The 20,471-nt window shown below is 45.4% G+C and overlaps 1 long non-coding RNA gene across 1 annotated transcript in view; it reads left to right on the top strand.

Moving 5' to 3' along the window:
- The first annotated feature begins 406 nt into the window (after positions 1-406).
- The window catches only part of LOC146354128 (uncharacterized), a 74,736-nt gene continuing 54,671 nt past the window's right edge, over positions 407-20,471 (top strand). Inside the window, exons 1-2 of the long non-coding RNA XR_014788312.1 lie at positions 407-494; positions 3,619-3,697. This is a non-coding gene — a long non-coding RNA (uncharacterized LOC146354128). The remainder of the gene's footprint in view (positions 495-3,618; positions 3,698-20,471) is intronic.

Here is a 20,471-nt window from a genome sequence, read left to right as displayed (position 1 = left end):
CCGCTTATGCTATTGGTATACCACTAGAAGTCACTTACTCTAGCAGTACGTCAATAGCGTAAGCTGACTGACAGTGTTGGATACCACCCAAAGCTCCCAACTCATCATAACTAGGGGTGAGTGAACTTACTTTGAGTGAATTTGTTATTTACTTGGAAAGTAATGAAATTGTCTATGTGAGTTCAGACAAGAGTTTTCCTTTAATATGAAATCTTGTTCCGTGCATATAGGCTTTTTTGCATATGCAGTATCAAGGTGCATCTTGGGAGCTGTAGTTTGGAATCGTGTAGTTCAGCAGGACGTCATGTGTAATGTTATGTGGGCCCTTTCTGATGGCTTGTTTTCATGTGGTCTGCCTGTGGGATGATGTCATGTGATGTTTACTTGCCGTTGCCAATTGCTGGCATGAAGACAAACCTGCAGAGTCCTCCCTGGAGCCAGGGCTGCAGTGGTGGTGATAACAATGAGGGAAGCAGCTAATGAGACTGCCTCAAGTAAGTTTTTTGAGAATCTAGGTGGTAGGATAACTGAAAATTTAAGGGGGGGAGTTTCGACCAACAAGCCAACTAATTAAGAAATTTGGCAGCATCACTAATCGTAACCTGCTTTTGAAAGTCCCCAGATCTTCATAAGCAGTTTGCCAGAGCCTGCTTGTGTGTGCACAAGTCATTGGGGGTTTGTTTGGACCTTGGCTTATATTTTTCTGCATAATATGGGGGGTATAAACTATATTAAAATAGTTCTCTTTGAATAATTTTAGGAGATAATAGAGGGTCAAGAAAACCTCCAGTCATAATGAATATTATAGGGTCTGCAACCAGCCTTTGGAGTGGTTACTACACAGCTCAGTTTCTGCATAACATTTCAGAAGTCCATTCCTCCCTTGAGAAAATTGGTAAAAGTGTATATCTTCTCTACACAAAATCTTACATATACAGTTTCAGAAAAAGCAGTGAATTTCTCTAGAGCCTTTACTTCCTTGACTTCCTGAGTAAAGGATTAGAAGCTTTTACAGGTCAGATCAAATTCCATGAACCTCAGTTCCTTCTGCCTGGCATGGGGCAGCTCCTGATGCTTTGGAAAAAGTTTGCAAACAGCATAACGTTCTAAATCAAAACACATTTCCATGGATCAGTCTCAGCATCTGGAGACTTGGGGACTTCTTCACCAATGGGAATTATGCCCTGATAATCTCAGTAATGCTGAGCAACAAGGTAAACTTTTAACCAATACCCAGTCTTTGTGCCTCATTTTGCCTCGTTAAAACTCTGTGATTTCAAATTCCCATGATAAGAATAACTTCGTTATTCAGATCTTGTTATCATGATGTCAGTGTAATAGACATTGGTGGAAGAAGTCCTATGATTCCCAACCTCAGATCGTCCAGATGTTTTCCATGTTCTTCAAACTACTTGGATGAGCTGTATTTAAATGTGAATTGTAACTTGACTGGAATAAGCGTCCAGCTCTGGCCACATTCTCTAACATATACTGCCATCCTTTTTCCAGGTCTTCCTTAGAAACCAAAAGAGACAGAAGCATACTCTTAACATATATGTCATGTTTCTGGAAATTCTACCTCTCTGGGAGAACCTCCTCCCCAAACTTGGATGGAGGCTTAGCATAAGGCAGCCTTCCCCAACCTGGTGCCCTCCAGATGCATTGAACTACAACTCCCAGCATCCTCCAGCAAGCCATTCTGGCTGGCATTAGGTGAGATTACAGACACATGTTTATCAGTGGGTGATTGTGACATCATGCTAAGGTCTTCCACACATGAAAGTGCCAGCACAGATCAAAGACTACAAAAAGAACTTTCATATCATCTGAAATCAGCTCAGAATACCTGAAAATGGAGGCAAATCATACAGTCAGCTGTAAGACAGTGAATGATAGGCCATTGAGAGATGTCCATCTACAGCACCTGTAGATGGTTTGCTGGGCTCTGATAGAACAAGGAGTTCATGGATAGTTCATCCAGCAAAGACAGGGTCTTGGATGTCACTGCTCTGGGTTTAAGGAAACCCATGGTTCTTAAAATATCACTTCCTGAATGTGGCCTGAAATCCTAATGTAGACATTGACAGCTTTAAGATGTTTTTTCTGTAAATCTCTCATCAATAAAGACAGATTTTGTCTTGATGATGACAAACTGGAACTCTCTCAAGACTGAATTATTATTCTAAAAATATATGATGTAACCCTTTTGGAGATGGTTTAAAACTCAAACTTGCCAAAGTTCTCCAAATTCCATCTTGAAGCTCGTTCTGACTTGAGTCTGTATCAAATTGCAATCTTTGTTTTTTTTTCTTTTCACATGAAAATCTGTGTGTATTTTTGTGCTTATTTTTCCAAATGTACACATCTATTGTGCACATCTTTGAAGCATATACATTCTTCTCCCATTGATTAAAACATTTTTGTGTGCATTTTTCATGCACATTTTTCAAATGTACACATGCTGTTGGATTACTTTTGGGGGGTGGGGGAAACCATGAATCACACTGCAAGCTCAGAAATGTTCAGACTTCGACAGCAGATTGTGTCTGAGTCTGTGTTTGGTCCGGAAAGTGTGAATTGAATAAATCTTGATCAAAAACAAACTGAAATGAATTGCTCATGCATCCCTATTTATTGTGTTATTACTAACACAATTACTAAATGATGATTTTTTATAACCTAGTCTCCGCATGAATGTAGTGGCCATGGTTTGATAGGTAAATGGTCCCTGCCCAGACTGCTTACCATCTAAGTTCGATGGGACAGGACAAAGATGAACAGAGATGGCAAGGAATAGCAAGGGCAAAAAAAACAGAATTACAGTATCAGGAAATGGGGCAAGGGATCCAAAACCCACCCAATTCCAGACAAAGAGGAAATGTCTTTGAGAACAAAGCTCACAGCTGCCTCCTCCCTAATTTGGGTAGCATGATTAAGTTTAATTTAATTTCGTTCATTTCATCTGTTTCATTGCTACACCACCCAATAGCCAAAGCTATCTGGGCAGTTCACAAAAATTGCAAAACACAATATGTATAAAAAATAACATGCAATTCTTAAAAAAAAGTAAAACAGCTAAAAACACAGTGAGATATCAGGACCTGATAAAACAGCTGACATTAAAATCCCGACATATGCCATCAAATGCCTGGGAGTAGAAGACAATCTTAACCTGGCATTGAAAAGATGGCAATGTTGGTGCTAGGTGGACTTCAGTAGGGAGAATGTTCCAAAGTTGGGGGGCCACCACCACGAAGGCCCTCTCCCTTGTTGCCACCCTCCAAGCCTTCCTTGGAGGAGTGCTCTCAGAGGAGGGCCCCAGATGTTGACCATAGTGTATGTGTAGGTTTGAGAGAGGCATTCCATCAGGTACTGTGGTCCTGAGCCATGTAAGTTAATTCAGGTAAGCACCTCAATCCCAAGTGCTGTGCAACTAGTTCCATAGACCCACTGAATTTTTATTTCTCAAATAACATGGTAAATGTCTTTTAAACTGAGTGGAGCTTCATAAGCAGTTTGTGATAATGGAAGTGGTATATTGTTCCAAGGGTGGAAGGGAAACCCATTGGGCATTCCTTCAGTAGTAACTCCAATACCAGCCTTCTTTCTTTTTTTTAGAAGAAGATGATGTCCTTTAAAGTGGTACAAATGGATAGAAACCTATGTAAAGGATTCCTTTGAAACAAAAATGATAAGAGTAAGTACACACATGCGCACACACGCACCCCCCCCCAATTCCACCTTCTACAAAATTTGCTCTCTTAATAGCTGAAGTTCTGGAGCTGATGTAAACTGTTTAGTGCTGACTTCCACTTTCCAAGCTGAGTGTCCTCATAACTAGACCTGTCTCCATCCAAGGAAACTAATACTGGGTTCAGCACATGTGTGACCATCTTGTCACTCTAAAACAACTTCGGGACAGTCCTCTTGTGGTGGAAATTGCATGTTGTTGTTGTTTTAATGGGTTCAGCTAACTTTTTAAATTTGGCACAAGGTGGTAAATCAGTTGGGCTTAGACTGCACCCATTCAAAAGCATCACTAGGATTCAAAAATATCTCCAGCATCTCCCCCCCTCCCGGGAAATAAAATTTCCTTGGTGAATCACATCAGGGTCCATCCATCTAGCCCAGAGTTCTGCTTCTGATCATGGACATCCAAATGCCTTTGGGAATCTCACATGAGAGTGGGTGATATAGCCATCCCCTATAGTTTGCCACAAGCACCTCTAGTAATCAGGTGGAGCTTCTCTTTCACTATCACCGCTGAGGGCCATTGGGAAACTTTCCCTGCATGATATCATGTTGAGGTTAAAAAAATGGCTTGTGTGCCTATTAACCCCAAGTTGGAGTCCATGGAGCTGCTCAGATTCCAAACTCTTAATTGGGGACAGAGATTACCCTGCTTGCTGTTCATGTGGAACCATAATGAACATTATGGTTGAGTACACCATAAATATGATTTTTTTTTTTGTTACACTTTATCTAACTTCGTCCAAAATGGTGGTTCTCCTCACTCTTCTCCACACACCACCACCACTAAATAGTCAGCTTGAAGTTTTGTCACTGAATTCTGGAACTTGGAGTGTTGGCAAGAGGAAATCCTTAGCATAACAGTGCTGATACCTCTGTCCTGTCTTCAGATTCTATGTAGAGATATATTGGCTGCAAGTGCTCTGATGCAGTGTGGATTTTCATTTCGGATTTAGGTACTGTCTCTGATTCCTCACAGAAACAGTCCAGTCCAGTGCTTCTACTCATAGTTTTCATGGATGGTTAAGTTAGCTGCAGAAATATCTTTTTTCTGCAGTTGCTACACAGCTGGATTTCGTTTGACTTCTCCTGTCATTGTAGTGTCATCTGAATCCCTAGAAGGATAGTAGGTCTGCCAATAATATTGTAGTAAAGTCAGGTGCCTCAACCCTTCCAGGACCTGGGTTTCACTCCAGCCAGTCTTAAAAAATTTCAAACTTTTCATCAAAGTTGTTTCCCACACACACATTTTGCACGGCACCCTTCTCATACTAGCAGTGGCAGCCAGTACCTATTGGGGCTGGTGGGGCAGCTAAAGGTAGATGGGGCCAATAAGAACATGAGTTCAAAGCAGAGGGTTGGGGCCTATTTAGATATGATGCTTACCTGTGCCTGGGTGGGAATATCCTAAGGAAGAGGCAGGCAACATATGCCTTGTCCTCATCAGTGCAGCCTTCTGAAGCTTTTCCTCTCTGAGTGGATAGCATTCTGCAGGCAGCTATGCCGTCTAAGGGAGGAAATGCTGAGTACAGCCTGTGGGCCAATTGTTGTCTGATGCATACCCAGGTTTCAGTTCTACTCAGGCCTCTATCATAGGATCTTGCCTATAAACAAGAAGTTTGATTGCCTTGCCAGTGATGGTCCTAGTTCTGTGTCTATGGTCTGTTTCCTTCCCCTTTCTTCCTCTGGCACCGCAGGGAAGATGGGATTGGAAGAAGAAGGAAATGCTTGTCCTCTGAGCCTGGAATGGGTTGAGAGACCAGCTAAATTACACTTTTCCTTTTCTGACTCACTTCCCTGACCTACTTCCCTTCCTTTTTCTCTGGTGCTGCTTCTGCATGGTTACTATGCTCCTAGGGAAGGGTCACAGAAATGGAGAGAGCCAACAGCATTATATATGTATGGAGGAGAAGAGGATGGAATGAAAAAGCAGTGGTTTACCACTGTATTGTGCATGTACCCTAGAGCAATGTCTAGTGTGTGTGGGGGGGGGAGGGAGACATTCAGTGGTACATTGGGTTTGGAAGCCACCCACAATGCATCTTTTCACTGATACTGTCTGCGAATTACAGGTGATCTCCTGTTTCCAGCATGGTGCTTTCCTTTTTATTAAAGCAGAGATTCTTCAAATCAAACACTTGTCTTGAGGGAATTTAATTTGTAATAAATCTAAATTATAGTACAAGTAAATCAGCTGCATTTATTATAAAAATCAATTCCTTATCCCAAACATTATTATATAGCTTTTAAAAAGGAATTGATGGTGGTTGGGTATGCCAGTAGGTGCCATTATTGGTAATTAGAGTGACCAGATAACATTACAATAATATTTCCTCCCTGCTACTTCTTTTCCTTAACCACCCCCAACACACACATACACACCATTTCTTATCTACTAATCAAATTTGTAAGTCCATCTCTGTGATTACTCGGCGGTACGGGGATGACAATATCCATTCTGTTTTGATTATCAGATGCAAGATTTGCTGGAGAATTTCTTATAAATGATTCTCAGTAGTTTTATACATACCCTCCAGAAGCAACTGACTCAGTAACCTGGTGATTCCTCTTAAATATTTGGAAGAGATGGCAGTTATATAATGTTCTTCAGTCTGTGTCATATCCTCCATTCCCCACTTCTGGCTCAGAGGAGGACTCTGAAGGGGAGGAGGCTTCATCAAGTAACCCATCATCTGCTACTCCAGGGCCTCCCAGGCCAGAGGGCATAGCTTCACCAGATTCCTTGGACTCAGAGGCATCTCTCTGATGCAGTCCTCACTGCCTCCACACCATAGGAGACAGCAGCTGCAGAATCAAACAACGGCCTTGTAGTAGGAAGTAGACCAGTCCTCAGTGTTCAGAGTTAACAGCAGACCCAGACCTGCCAGGCTTCAGAAGGCCTCTGCATGTTGCTGAGACAACTGCTTTTGAATGAATTCCAGCCAATACTTGCTACAGTGATCTGTCCAGGCTCTGACATGTCTTGCCAGGCCTATCAAATGAGACCTTGCCTTGTTGGACATGAACTTACTTTACCAGAAGTGATTCAGCCATTCCAGTATCACCACTGCAACCCAGTCTCCCCTGGGAGACCTAAGCTGAGCTAGGACAGAACACTCACTCCTTTTTATTTTCTTCCATAGCTGCAACTGACCTGGGCTGATTTTAACTATCCAAGAAGAAAGTGGAAGCAGGCTAGGTCAGCCATGGCTAAGAGAAGCAGTTTGGGAGTTTCATATGAAAAGCCCCCACAGCAATTAGAGTGCATTGTAAAAATTAGGAATGCATTACTGACAATGACAGTGGATTCCAACGTAACAACTTTTCCTCTGCAAAAGAACATCTGTGGAAGACTATATCAGATGGTGGAAGACTATGTCAGACCTTGCAAGAATGATCCATCCAAGAACAGGTTGCTTGATTCCTCCCAACTTATGTTCACACTTCCCCTCCCCACGACTAAATCCACATGAATTTTTCATTCTGACATGATTATTTCAATGTGTGTATATATATACACACATTGTAATTGGCAATGTGGAGTCCCTGGGTCTAATCCAGCCTCTCAAGTGGTGTCACTTGGCTACCCAGTTTCCAATCCAGAAACAAAAGAATGGTGTAGAGGAAAAGATATCTATAGTAACAAACGTTCGAGAAGGCCACTCTAGGAAATGAAGTCAGGAGACTTGATCCACTATCCTTACCCTCTTCTCCAGGTCACAGTCCAAGAAAGTATGAGTTATTGACTAAGTTGTCATGTGTCAAGGGCTCCTTGGAGGCCTCTCTCAGTCTAATCCAGTAGCCAAGTCCAGACACAGACAAATGGATTCTTTTCAAAGCTTTATTCCTCTTTTACAACTTAACAACTCTACTGTTAGCAACTAGATATGAGCAGCAGAGTACCTATGCCCTAAGTTGGAACAGTTGGTCCCTGTTTGAAAGGGAATTACTGGCAGACCCCTGAACTTAAGGGCTAGGGAGAGTCCCTCCCCTTTTCCCTTGGATCCTCTGGGCGCAGCCGTTGTTTGCGCGCCAACCGGGCACTACACCTCCTTTCCACGCCCTCCATCTGGCGCCGCTCTCTGCGTCGGTGTCGCACGTCCATCAAGTCTGCTTCCCACTCTCTGTCACTCCCAGGACTGCTATCTAAGCTAGGAATGTTGGTGGGAGGAATCTCCGTCAGCTGTTGGCCCTGGGAAAGAGGAGTGCGGTCCTCTCCCAGAAGCGACTCCTCTTTCTCAGAATCAGAACTACTCTGGGATTCTATGGGCTCAGTGTCCACCCTGACATCATGTCAAAATCAACTGAGTGAAGTCATCAAAATTAAGGCTGCCTTCCCTAATGTGGTGCCCATGGACATCTCCCTTGGTGCCCATGAGGTCGCCAGCCCCTACCAATTTTAGCAGGCAGTTGGGTGCAAAGCCAAGCCAAGTGCCAGCCTCCAGTCACATGCCATCTTCATTTCCCCAGAATGCCTTCATTAAGAAAATGGGGGGGGTGACAGAGGGGGGGAGAGAGAGGGAGAAAGAGAGAGGAGGGAGTTTGGGGGAGAGAAAGGGTCTGTGTGTTTGGGTGGTGATCCTGGGAGAGTGAAAAATTGCAGGGTGGGAGCAAATTGTCTTGGACCAGCCCTGGGAGGGTTTGCTGGCAGAGAGAGACAAACAAAAACTGAGAGCTGAGTTGGGTGGTAGAGGGGAAATTCATGGATTGAGAATTAATTGAACAGAAATTGATTTGGGTAAGAAATAGGGGGAAAATTGATTTGGGGCTGGTGTTCCTATTAATTGGAGGAAATTAATTTCAGAGGAATTTTAGGGAAATTAATTGACCCACCTTCTGGGCAGTGGGTGCTCGATTGGAACAGAAAACAGTGGGCTCAAAGGAGTGGTTTTGCACCTCTGCCTTGTACTCAGGGTTTGCGGCAGGTTACTTGTTTCTGAGCCTCACCAGTTGCCTTCTGTGACATGGGTGTTTTGTTGTGCTATGTGGGGTCAAATGGCTTGGTATTTGGGTCTTAGTCCCCCCGCCCCTGTACTCAGTTTCATGAGCAAGATCGTCTTTCAGTCTCACCAGTTTGCCTTTTGTGAAATTGAAATGGGTGTTTTATTGCAGTAGTAAATTTTCTGATTGCCCTATACCCTCATGGCAGCTACTTTGTTATGGTGCCCACAATACTTTCTGAACACTTCAAATGTGCCCACAGGTTCAAAATGGTTGGGCACCCCGTTTTAAGATATTGTTTTGTCTCATTCATAGGCAGTTCTGATAATTTCAGGAACAGGCTGAAGCATGGCTCATTTTTACTCATTTCACAGTCAATGGGTTAGATCCAGAGTTCACAAGACTAGAACTCTGCTCATGGGCAGGCCTGCCAGGGGTGGGGACAAATGGGGCAGTTTGCCCCAGCCCCCTGCACAGCACACACACCCACACACCCACACCAAGTGCTTTTTTAAAATAAAATGTGAGCCAGTCACAGCAGCTGAGGCAAGGAGAGCATTTTTTAAAAAATGGAAACACTGCGGATTTTTTAATTGTAATTTTTGCATGTCACAGGGCTCCCCCGATAATTCCATTGCCCCAGGCCCACAGATTCCTCTGGGTGACCCTGCTCATGGGTCATTCTCACTGGAGGAAGGGGATTAGGCAATTTTCATACATTCTCTTTGCTCTCTGAAAAACTGCTCCAGAGGTTTGAGGAATCCTCAAAATAGCGTGGGAGGTGGAGCTGAGGAGCGCAGTGGGAAGGAGGCAAAAATCACATCCCATTCTTCCTCCAGCAGGAGCTTCCCATGGTCCCAAGTGCCTTCTGTGAATGAAAAGGGCAACTCTGGATCCAACCAGTATGTTTATATTTACAGTTATGGACCAAGTATCACTAGTGATGGTGTGCAAATTATTGTTGGTTTTTGTTTAGCTTTACAGAACTCTTTTCTGAGAAAAGAAAACAACCCTATTTTTTTCTACATTTTTGAAGACTAAATATTGCTTTTGAGAATAAATCCCTGGTTCTGTATCTCTAGTATTCATATTTAAGTAAGGGAAGCTCAGACAGTGTACAACACAGACTAGTTTACTAGATCTCTAAAGCCCTAGGGTATATCTTGTTTCCTTCAGGGACTCTATCAAATGAGCTAACTGTTCTAACCCCCACCCCCAAACACACATGCACGTGCACACACACACACACACACACACTGTGAATGAGCAGAAAGCTGTTAAAATGCTCTACCTGAAAGATAAAAAGATGGTGAACTGCCACCCCAATTCTGAAACAATCATCTATTTTTGTACAGAAAAAAACTATTATAAAAAATGCTAGAAATTTATATGAGTTTGGATTTGTAGTCCATCAGGTTGTCTTATTTCTTCATATTCACCACTTGGGTGACCTTACCTGGTAACAAGCATCTTTTTCATTTCTTATTCATTGATTGTCTCAAATTGCCACAGTTTTCCATTCCACATGGGTGGAGAAAGGGACAGCCCTTGAAGGTGCTGAGGGGATGGAAGCGGGGGCGGGGGGATTATGCACACATTTTGCAGTTTGAATACACCACTTACCACTGTCTTTCAAACTCAAAGCTAGCACACTGGCTGAGTTTGCACCTAATGCTAAGCCATGATTTATGTTAAACATGGCTTGTTGTTTCAGCAGTTGGATTGTCTTATAGACAAATAAAGAAACAGTGGCTTGTTTTCCCTGTTTCCATTTGTTTCTCTCCTGCCCATTTTGCCAGTCTTTTCAGGTTGCTCTTTCTGGGCACCTCTGTTTCATGGTGGACAGCAGCACAAACAAGCCAGGGATATGCCATGGTTCTAGGTTCAGACATCATAGCAAGCCATGGTTTAAACAAGCCAGACTTTGTAAGGCAACAACAAACCATGGTTTCTATTTGTGGTTTGTCAATGGTTTGTTTGTGGAAATGGGTTCAAACACAGTGAAAAGCCAGATTGCAATAAACCACACCATACCTTAGTGTTACGTATAAACTGAACCACTCAACATTGGCTGTCTTTATTTATCCACATACACAGCCTCTGGCATACTGGCGTTTTCACTTTTCTTATCTGGATCCCATTGTAACAGGAAAAAAGTATTGCCAGTTTAGAGTCCTCAAAGCTTAGTTATGTTGGGATGACACACTGCAGCAGCTTGCAGCTAAAAGGCACCATATGAATCAAGTCACTAACAATGCAAACTGTTTATTATTATATGGCAAACAAGTACAAGAGGGCTTATGAAAGGCAGTGTCAAAAGGAGTGCAGGTGGGAGCCAGGAACAGTCTGGAGAGCACAATTCTTCCTGGATGTGGTAGAATGATGATCCACTCACTGAAGTGTGCATCGTAAAGCTCTCTCAGGTTGGATGACCTCCTCTTGTGCCTGGCCTTTGAAGTGCTGATTAGCTGGGCTGGGAACATGCTGATAAAAAGTTAATTTCTATTTGCTGTTGCTTCATAATTGGATGAACACGAAAGCAATTAAATATTAAAACATACAAACAAATAATAAAGTCACTGTAATTAGCCAAAGTTTGATCACTGTCATATTTATTTAGGGGGAGATGATATGTCTCAGCAGGTGACATTTTAAATACCCTTGGACACTTTGGTGCTGCCTTTGGAGAATGCTGAATAATGTACATAGGATTTAATTAAACCCCATTGTAAATCAGCTGTGATGACAGGCAAATGACAGCCACATGTTGAAAAGAGAATTAGGCCACAGCAAGAGATATTAATTAAATAGTCTCTGCAAGGTTCAGCTTCAGCATCTGGAGCTGGTGGCTACGTGCTGGCTGCGGAGGGGAGGTGCTTCAAAACAAATGTGCTATATTTCAGATGGGGACAGCAGTACACAGCATGGCCAGACATGTTTTCGACATTGAAACTATTTGAATGGCAAAAGGATTGACACTGTGCAATGCATATCTGTGGTATAAGTATTCAGAAGGTTGTTGATGCCAAACAACATGCTTTTGGGTGATGTCACATGACTACGCACTATTTTACCTGGAGTGTACTGAACAATAATTGCTCATTTTAAGCAACGGTGCCTTATCACTTCATCAGTTCCTACACCATAGGAACTGGATGTAGAAAAAATGCCTACCACTTCAGCAGTGATATTATGGGATATATACACACACACACACACACACACACACACACATACAGCATTGCGATCATGACAGTTAGTTCCTATACACCAGGGTAGGTAACTTGTGGTTCTCCAGATGTTTTGGCCTACAACTCCCATCATCCCTCACCATTGGCTATACTGGCTAGGACTGATGGGAGTTGTAGGCCAAAACATTTGGAGGGCCACAAGTTGCCCACTTCTGCTATACACAGAAATCTGAACTGTTGTGTTGTTGACCCTGAAGACCTCAATGCAATTGGATAGTAATTCAAGTCATCTGTCTTGTTCAAAAGTGGTATTGCTGTCAAAACAAACTTGTGATAAGATGCCCAATCTGAATGTGTAACTATGGCTTTGCCTGGAAAACACCATAGTTGTGGTGGTGTTTTTAAAGCCCCACTACTTTCACCAAGTAGAGTTCACCTAATACCATGGTATCCACTCTCATCCAAGGTTCTGCAGGGCTCAAATGCACACAGGAACCTCTGTTTGAAAGTGCTCTCTGATTGACTTCAATGATGCAGAATGCTCTGCATAGGCACTGGAGTTACATACATGGACCATTCCATAAAGGAAGCAGCTGATGCACAGTTCCCATGTGTGTATTTTGTAGTGCACACATGAATGCCAGAGCATGTACATCATGGTTAGGGACAATCTGTTTAGCTGTTCTGAGTTTCTCAAGAGATGTTAGTTTACCTGCTCTTATGAATCAGTGAGGGAGCAGTATTTGTCATGGGTTATTTTATAAATCCAAACTTGTCATTGTTCTACTAGTTCTTCAGAGTTTATGGCATTTTCATCTTCAGTAATGCACACTATTTTTTCCCTATTACACTTCTATTGGCTTTAAGTGTGTGTGAGTGTGTGTGTGAGAGAGAGAGAGAGAGAGAGAGAGAGAGAGAGAAAGAAATATCTATTTTTGTTGTTCAGTCGTTAAGTCGTGTCCGACTCTTCGTGACCCCATGGACCATAGCACGCCAGGCCTTCCTGTCCTCCGCTCTCTCCCAGAGTGTGCTCAAGTTCATATTCATTGCATCGGTGATGCTGTCTAACCATCCCATCCTCTGCCGTCCCCTTCTTCTTTTTCCTTCAACTTTCCCAGCATCAGGGTCTTTTCCAGGGAGTTTTCTCTTCGCATTAGGTGGCCAAAATATTTGAGCTTCAGTATCTGTCCTTCCAATGAGCAGTCAGGGTTGATTTCCTTTAGAATTGACTGATTTGACCTCCTTGCAGTCCAGGGGACTCGTAAGAGTCTTCTCCAGCACCACAGTTCGAAAGCATCAATTCTTCGGCGCTCAGCCTTCCTTATCGTCCAGCTCTCACAGCCATACATTACTACTGGGAAAACCATAGCTCCGATTATACGGACCTTTGTCGGCAAGGTGATGTCTCTGCTTCTTACTATGCTGTCTAGGCTTGCCATAGCTTTCCTCCCAAGGAGCAAGCGTCTTTTAATTTCATGGCTACAATCACCATCTGCGGTGATCTTGGAGCCCAAGAAAATAAAATCTGTCACTGCTTCCATTTCTTCCCCTTCCATGTGCCAGGAAGTGATGGGGCCAGATGCCATGATCTTAGTTTTTTTAATGTTGAGTTTCAAACCAGCTTTTGCACTCTCCACTTTCACCCTCAACAAGAGGCTCTTGAGATCCTCTTCATTTCTGCCATTAGAGTGGTATCATCTGCGTATCTGAGGTTGTTGATAATTCTCCCGGCAATCTTAATTCCAACCTGTGATTCATCCAACCCGGCGTTTCTCATGATGTACTCTGCATATAAGTTAAATAAGCAGGGCGACAATATGCAGCCTTGTCGTCCTCCTTTCCCAATTTTGAATCAATCAGTTGTTCCATGTCTGGTTCTTACTGTTGCTTCTTGACCCTCATACAGGTTTCTCAGGAGACAGGTAAGGTGGTCTGGTACTCCCATCACTTTAAGAATTTGCCGCAGTTTGTTGTGATCCACACAATCAAAGGCTTTAGCGTAGTCAATGAAGCAGAAGTAGACGTTTTTCTGGAATTATCTTGCTTTCTCCATGATGCAGCGAATGTTGGCGATTTGATCTCTAGTTCCTCTACCTCTTCGGAACCCAGCTTGTACTTCCAGTAGTTCTCGGTTCACATACTGCTGAAGCCTAGCTTGTAGGATTTTGAGCATCACCTTGCTGGCATGTGAAATGAGCGCAATTGTACGGTAGTTTGAACACTCTTTGGCATTGCCCTTCTTTGGAATTGGAATGTAAACTGACCTTTTCCAGTCTTGTGGCCACTGTTGAGTGTTCCAAATGTGTTGGCATATTGAGTGCAGCACTTTAACAGCATCATCTTTTAGGATCTTAAATAGCTCAGCTGGAATACTGTCATCTCCGCTAGCTTTGTTGTTAGTAATGCTTCCTAAGGCCCACTTGACTTCACTCTCGAGGATGTCCGGCTCAAGTTCAGTGACCACACTATCATGGCTGGCAGGGACATTAAGATCTTTCCTGGATAGTTCTTCTGTGTATTCTTTCCACCTCTTCTTAATCTCATCTGCTTCTGTTAGGTCCCTGCCTTCTTTGTCCTTTATCATGCCCATCTTTGCACAAAACGTTCCCTTGAGATATCCGATTTTCTTGAAAAGATCTCTAGTCTTTCCCATTCTATTGTTTTCCTCAGTTTCTTTGCATTGTTCATTTAAGAAGGCCTTCTTGATGTCAGGGTGGACACTGAGCCCATAGAATCCCAGAGTAGTTCTGATTCTGAGGAACAGCAGTCGCTCCTGGGAGAGGAGCGCGCTCCTCTTTTCCAGGGCGAACAGCTGACAGATTCCTCCCACCAACATTCCTAGCTTAGATAGCAGTCCAGGGAGCGACAGAGCGCGGATAGCAGACTTGGTGGAAACGCGAGGCCGATGCAGAGAGCAGCGCCAAATGGAGGGCACAGAAAAGAGGTGTAGTGCCCGGTTGGCGCGCAAACAACGGCTGCGCCCAGAGGATCCAAGGGAAAAGGGGAGGGACTCTCCCTAGTCCTTAAGTTCAGGGGTCTGCCAGTAATTCCCTTTCAAACGGGGACCAACTGTTCCAACTTAGGCATAGGTACTCTGCTGCTCAGATCTAGTTGCAAAAAGTAGAGTTGTTAAGTTGTAAAAGAAGAATAAAGCTTTGAAAGGAATCCCTTTGTCTGTGTCTGGACTTGGCTACTGGATTAGACTGAGAGAGGCCTCCAAGGAGCCCTTGACACTTGTCTCTCCTTGCTATTCTCTGGAACTCTGCATTCAGTTGGATATATCTTCCCCTTTCTCCCTTGCTTTTCACTTCCCTTCTTTCCTCAGCTACTTGTAAAGCCTCATCAGAAAGCCACTTGGCTTTCTTGCATTTCTTTTTCTTTGGGATGGATTGAGTTGCTGCCTCCTGAACAATGTTATGGACCTCTGTCCATAGTTCCTCAAGCACTCTGTGTATCAGGTCTAATCCCTGAAATCTATTCCTCACCTCCACTGTATATTCATAAGGGATATGATTGAGGTCATACCTGAATGGTTTAGTGGTTTTCCCTACGTTCTTCAATTTCAGCCGAAATTTTCAAGAAGCAGCTCATGATCTGAGCCACAGTCAGCTCCAGGTTTTGTTTTGACTGACTGTATAGAGCTTCTCCATCTTTGGCTGCAAAATACATAATCAATCTGATTTCAATATTGACCATCTGGTGATGTCCATGTGTAGAGTCGCCTCTTGTGCTGTTGGAAAAGCTTGTTTGCTCTGATCAGCGTGTTCTCTTGGCAAAACTCTATTAGCCTTTGTCCTGCTTCATTTTGTACACCAAGGCCATGCTTGCCTGTTATCCCGGTGATTTCTTGACTTCCTACTTTGGCATTCTAATCCCCTATGATGAAAAGGACATCTTTTTTTGGTGTTAGTTCTAGAAGGTGTTGTAGGTCTTCATAGAACCGATCAACCTCAGCTTCTTCGGCCTCAGTGGTTGGGGCATAGACTTGAATTACTGTGATGTTGAATGGTTTGCCTTGGATTCGTACTGAGATCATTCTATCGTTTTTGAGATTGTACCCCAGTACTGCTTTTCCCACCCTTTTATTGACTATGAGTGCTACTCCATTCCTTCTAAGGGATTCTTGCCCACAGTAGTAGATATGATGGTCACCTGAATTAAATTCACCCATGCTTGTCCCTTTTAGTTCGCTGATTCCCAAGATGTCGATGTTCAATCTTGCCCTCTCCTGTTTGACCACCTCCAGCTTACCTTGATTCATTGATCTTACATTCCAGGTTCCTAAACAATTTTGTTCTTTACAGCATCGGACTTTCTTTTCACCACCAGACACATCCACAGCTGAGTGTCCTTTCAGCTTTGGCCCAGCCACCTCACTCTTTGTGGCGCTACTTGGAAATTCTCTCTGCTCTTCCCCAGTAGTATATTGGACACCTTCCGACCTGAGGGTCTCATCTTCCGGTGTCATATCTTTTAGCCTTGTGATACGTTTTCGTGTTTTATAAATGCCATCTTCCGGGACTATTTGGACACTTTCCTCAATTTGTATCTCAATGATTTACTTATATTTTCTGAGGACCCCCAAGCCCATCAGCACCATATCTCTGCCGTCCTCCAGCGCCTCCATGAGTGCCATCTTTATGCCAAGCTGGAGAAATTTGCGTTCGACCTAACCTGTTTGGACTATCTTGGCTACATTATCTCAGCTGATGGTATCAGGATGGATCCTGCAAAGGTCCAGGCTGCCCTCTCCTGGCAGGCTCCATCCACCAAGAAGGACTTGCAATGTTTTCTGGGGTTTGCAAATTTTTACAGAAAGTTCCTGCCCAGCTTTGCTCGGCTGACATCTCCTCTCACGGACCTCCTTAAAGGCAGGAAATCTTGTTTTCATTGGACAGCATCTGCCCAACAGGCTTCGAAGAACTTAAGAAGCTTTTTAGTTCTGAGCCAATCCTGTTACATCCTGACCCGAGGATAAGGATGGGCGAAAGTCCCTTACCTGGTCCTGCAGCTTGCTTCACGGTGGGGGGGGGAGGTGCTTTGGTTCTTCCCCCAAAGTTCTTTGCGGGGGGGAGGTGCCCCGCTCCTCCTGGCTGAAATTCAGGCCGGGGGGGAGGTGCCCCATCCCTCGCCGCCAAAATTCAGGCCGGGGGGGAGCGCCCAGTCTCCCCGGCCGCGAAATAAAAAAAGTAAATTGAAAAAAAAAATGTGATAGGCTACATAATGATTTACGTAGCCTATCATGGCTAGATTTTCAAAGTGAGCAATGATAGGCTATGTAAATCTTTACGTAGCTTATCACAGGTGACTTTGGAAAAAAAAAAAAGCGCGTATGCAAATGGCGGCGCCCATGGGCGCCGCCAGTTGTGTTCCTTATTTAGGCACGGGTAGTCTACATAAAGATTTACGTAGACTACGGCGAAAATAAGGGCAACGCAAATAGTGTTGCCCTTATTTTCACCGTAGAATACGTAAATGTAGGAACGCAAATGGCGGCGCCCATGGGCACCGCCATTTGCGTATGCGCTTTTTTTTTTTTTTGAAGTCACCCATGATAGGCTACGTAAAGATTTACATAGCCTATCACAGCTGACTTTGAAAATCTAGCCGTGATAGGCTATGTAAATCGTTACGTAGCCTATTACGTGGTTTTTTTTTAACTTTATGGGGAAATGGCGGCGGCGCCGGCAGCCGGTCTGAAGACCGGCCGCCGCCCCCGCCCCTCCCGAAATGCCGCCGGGACCTGCAGCCGAGAGGGACATTCGACAGAGGTATGTCCCATCCTGGGGGGTACGGGGGGGGTGGCGGAGAATTTCCCCACCATTTTCGGGGGGCTGAATGCGTTGGCATTTGGCCTCCCGGAGATTCGTGGAGAAATTCTCCTCCATCCCTACCCGAGGAGGCCTTTTGTAGTGCAAACTGATGCCTCTGACTTTGCGGTGGGGGCAGTGCTTTTTCAGCCAGATCGGGCGGGCAGCGGGTTGCAACCCAGCGCCTACCACTCCAGGAAGCTGAACATGTCTGAGAGGAATTATACCATCTGGGAGAAGGAACTGTTGGTCATCAAGTCCTCTTTGGAGACCTGGCATCATCTTCTGGAGGGGGCACAGCACCCAGTCGAAGTTAGAACTGACCATCGCAGCCTGGAACATCTTCAGACAGCCCGTGCCTTAAACCAGCAGCAGATTAGGTGGTCGTGCTTTTTTTCCCGGTTCCACCTTAAGATTTGCTATGTGAAGGCCTCCAACAACCTACAAGCAGATGTTCTTTCTCGTAAGCTGGACCTCCAGCCAGGGGGTGAGGGAAATCCCTGGTGAGGGAGAGAACCAAGTTCCTTTGAAGGATAACCAAGTTCCCGTGGTTCTCCTTCAAATGGGGACCAACTGCCTTACCTGGAGCTTAGGCTACTCTGCTATCTTTCCCCAGTGCTGTTCCTTGCTTAGTCGCTAGTGATTAGTATTTGAAAGAGTCATAAAGGAATAAAGGAATAAAGTCTTGGAAATAATTCCTCATCATCTGTGTCTTGAGTTGGCTATTGGTGGGGACTGCAAGAGGCAGCTAGGGCGCTCCTCACAGCTTGGTCCCCATTCCTCTTTTTTCTCTCTCTCTGCTCCTACTGCCTCTGGAGTTTGCCATGGACTTGGTGGTGCAAGCTCTTGTGCAGGAGAACTAGGTTGTTCGTGATCAAGAGGCTCAACTGACGACTGCTGTACAGAGTCTGCAAGCTACGGTTCAACTCCCACCACCTCTGATTCCCCCCCGCCGCAAGTGCCCGGCAGCTCTGCCAGAGAAGTTTTCTGGTGAGAAAGGACTTTTTCAGATTTTCCGGGCCCAATCAGAGCTGTACATGTGCCCCCGACCTGAGGATTTCCTGACAGAACAGGTTCATGTGGGCTTCATCATTAACCTACTTTCAGGCGTGGCGGCTAAATGGTCTTCGGGACTTCTTCTCGCTAATGATCCCCTGCTCGGGAACTATCAAGGTTTCATGACAGTGATGGTCAGATTTTTCGGTGACCCCCTGCGCACGCAGATGGCTTCTCAGGAGATTTGCCTCCTCAGGCATGGCAAGGACTCAGTTTCCAGCTATACAACAACTATTCGCTTGCTGATGCAGGATTTCCAGTGGAATGATGCTGCACTGGTGGCTCAGTTTTTGGATGGTTTGAACGATGAGATCTTGGATGAGTTGGCATGCATGCCCAGCCCGCCTACTTTGGAGGACCACATCCAGACTTGCGTCCAGATAGATAGTCAGCTGGAGGGGCGCCGGCAGACCCAGCGGGGCACTGGGGGCTGAGATTTCCCTCCTCCCATTCCCCCATGTTTCCTCCCCCCTCCCTCCCCCCCGCCCCTGCTGTGGGGGCGGAGGAGACCCCAATGTAGCTGGGAGCTACCCGAGCCTTGCTGCTGCCGGAGGAACTAGAGTGGCAGCGGGTGGAGCACCGATGCTTTCGGTGTGGAAAACTGGGACATTTCACCAAAACCTGCTATGCTAGACATGCAGCCCCACTGCCTCCCCCTCCTCCTCATCCCCAGGCCTGACTAGGCTGCCCCCAAAGCCTGTTGGGGGTCTCCAGTGTGGAGATCGGTTCCCCACCAGGTGGGTGCTTTCTGCAACCCCCCCATCTGCTATTGCATGTTCACCTCTGCTCCTCCCAGTGGGGTGGGGTGGAGGCTCTAGCTTTAGTGGATTCTGGGGCTACAGCCAGTTTCGTGGATGAAACATTCACTCTCTTCCACAAGATTCCTACCCTGCCTCTTCCTGCCCCCTTGGCAGTGGAGACCATCGATGGGCGTCCTCTTTCTTCGGGCGTGGTGACCCGGATTACAGCTCCGCTCACTCTGCATTCCCAGTCCCATGTTGAGCAGATTCAGTTTCACTTGGCCAAGGTTCCCCAATACTCAATCGTGCTGTGTGTTTCCTGGGTCTCTAAGCATAATCCTCAGATTTCTTGGGGGCTTCAGCAAGTGGAGTTTTTGTCTCCCTACTGCTGGGAGCACTGCCTCCCAACTGAGGTGCCAGTCCCAGTCCAGGCCTTAACCCTTTCCTCCCCCTCCTCTTCTGCTTCTGGCAGTTCTTCAGCTACCGTGATCCTCCCAGAGAAGTATGAGGCTTTTTGGGATGTTTTCGACAAGAAGGAGGCCGACCAGCTCCCCCCCCTGCCCTTTTGACTGTGCCATTAACCTAATTCCTGGGGTGACCATCCCCGCTGGCCGGCTGTATTCGATGTCGGAGCTGGAACTTTGAGCTCTGTGGGAGCTTTTGGACACAAACCTCAGACATGGCTTCATTCGGCCCTCCTCCTCCCCCACCTTAGGGATGTCAGAGAATTCCACCATGGATCTCAGTGAGGCCGAATGCCAGTGCATTTGGCCCCCCCAACTCTGTGGCAGAACAGCCTGCCACCCCCCCGCCCCCTGCAGATCCCCCCCCCGGGATGAGACTTACCTGGGGTGGATGTTCCGGATGGCGGCAGCTTCGGCGGTGGCTTTGGCGGAAGCGGCGGAGGCAGCTGGTCTTCCAACCGGCTGCTGCTGCTGCCGCTGCCACCGCCATTTACAGTCTCCCCCCCCCCCATTCGTGAT

Source organism: Heloderma suspectum, chromosome 2 (genome assembly GCF_057233095.1).
Source record: "Heloderma suspectum isolate Gila_16-S chromosome 2, 16-S_ref, whole genome shotgun sequence".
NCBI lineage: Eukaryota > Metazoa > Chordata > Lepidosauria > Squamata > Helodermatidae > Heloderma > Heloderma suspectum.
This window is presented reverse-complemented; position numbering and strand designations above follow the sequence as displayed.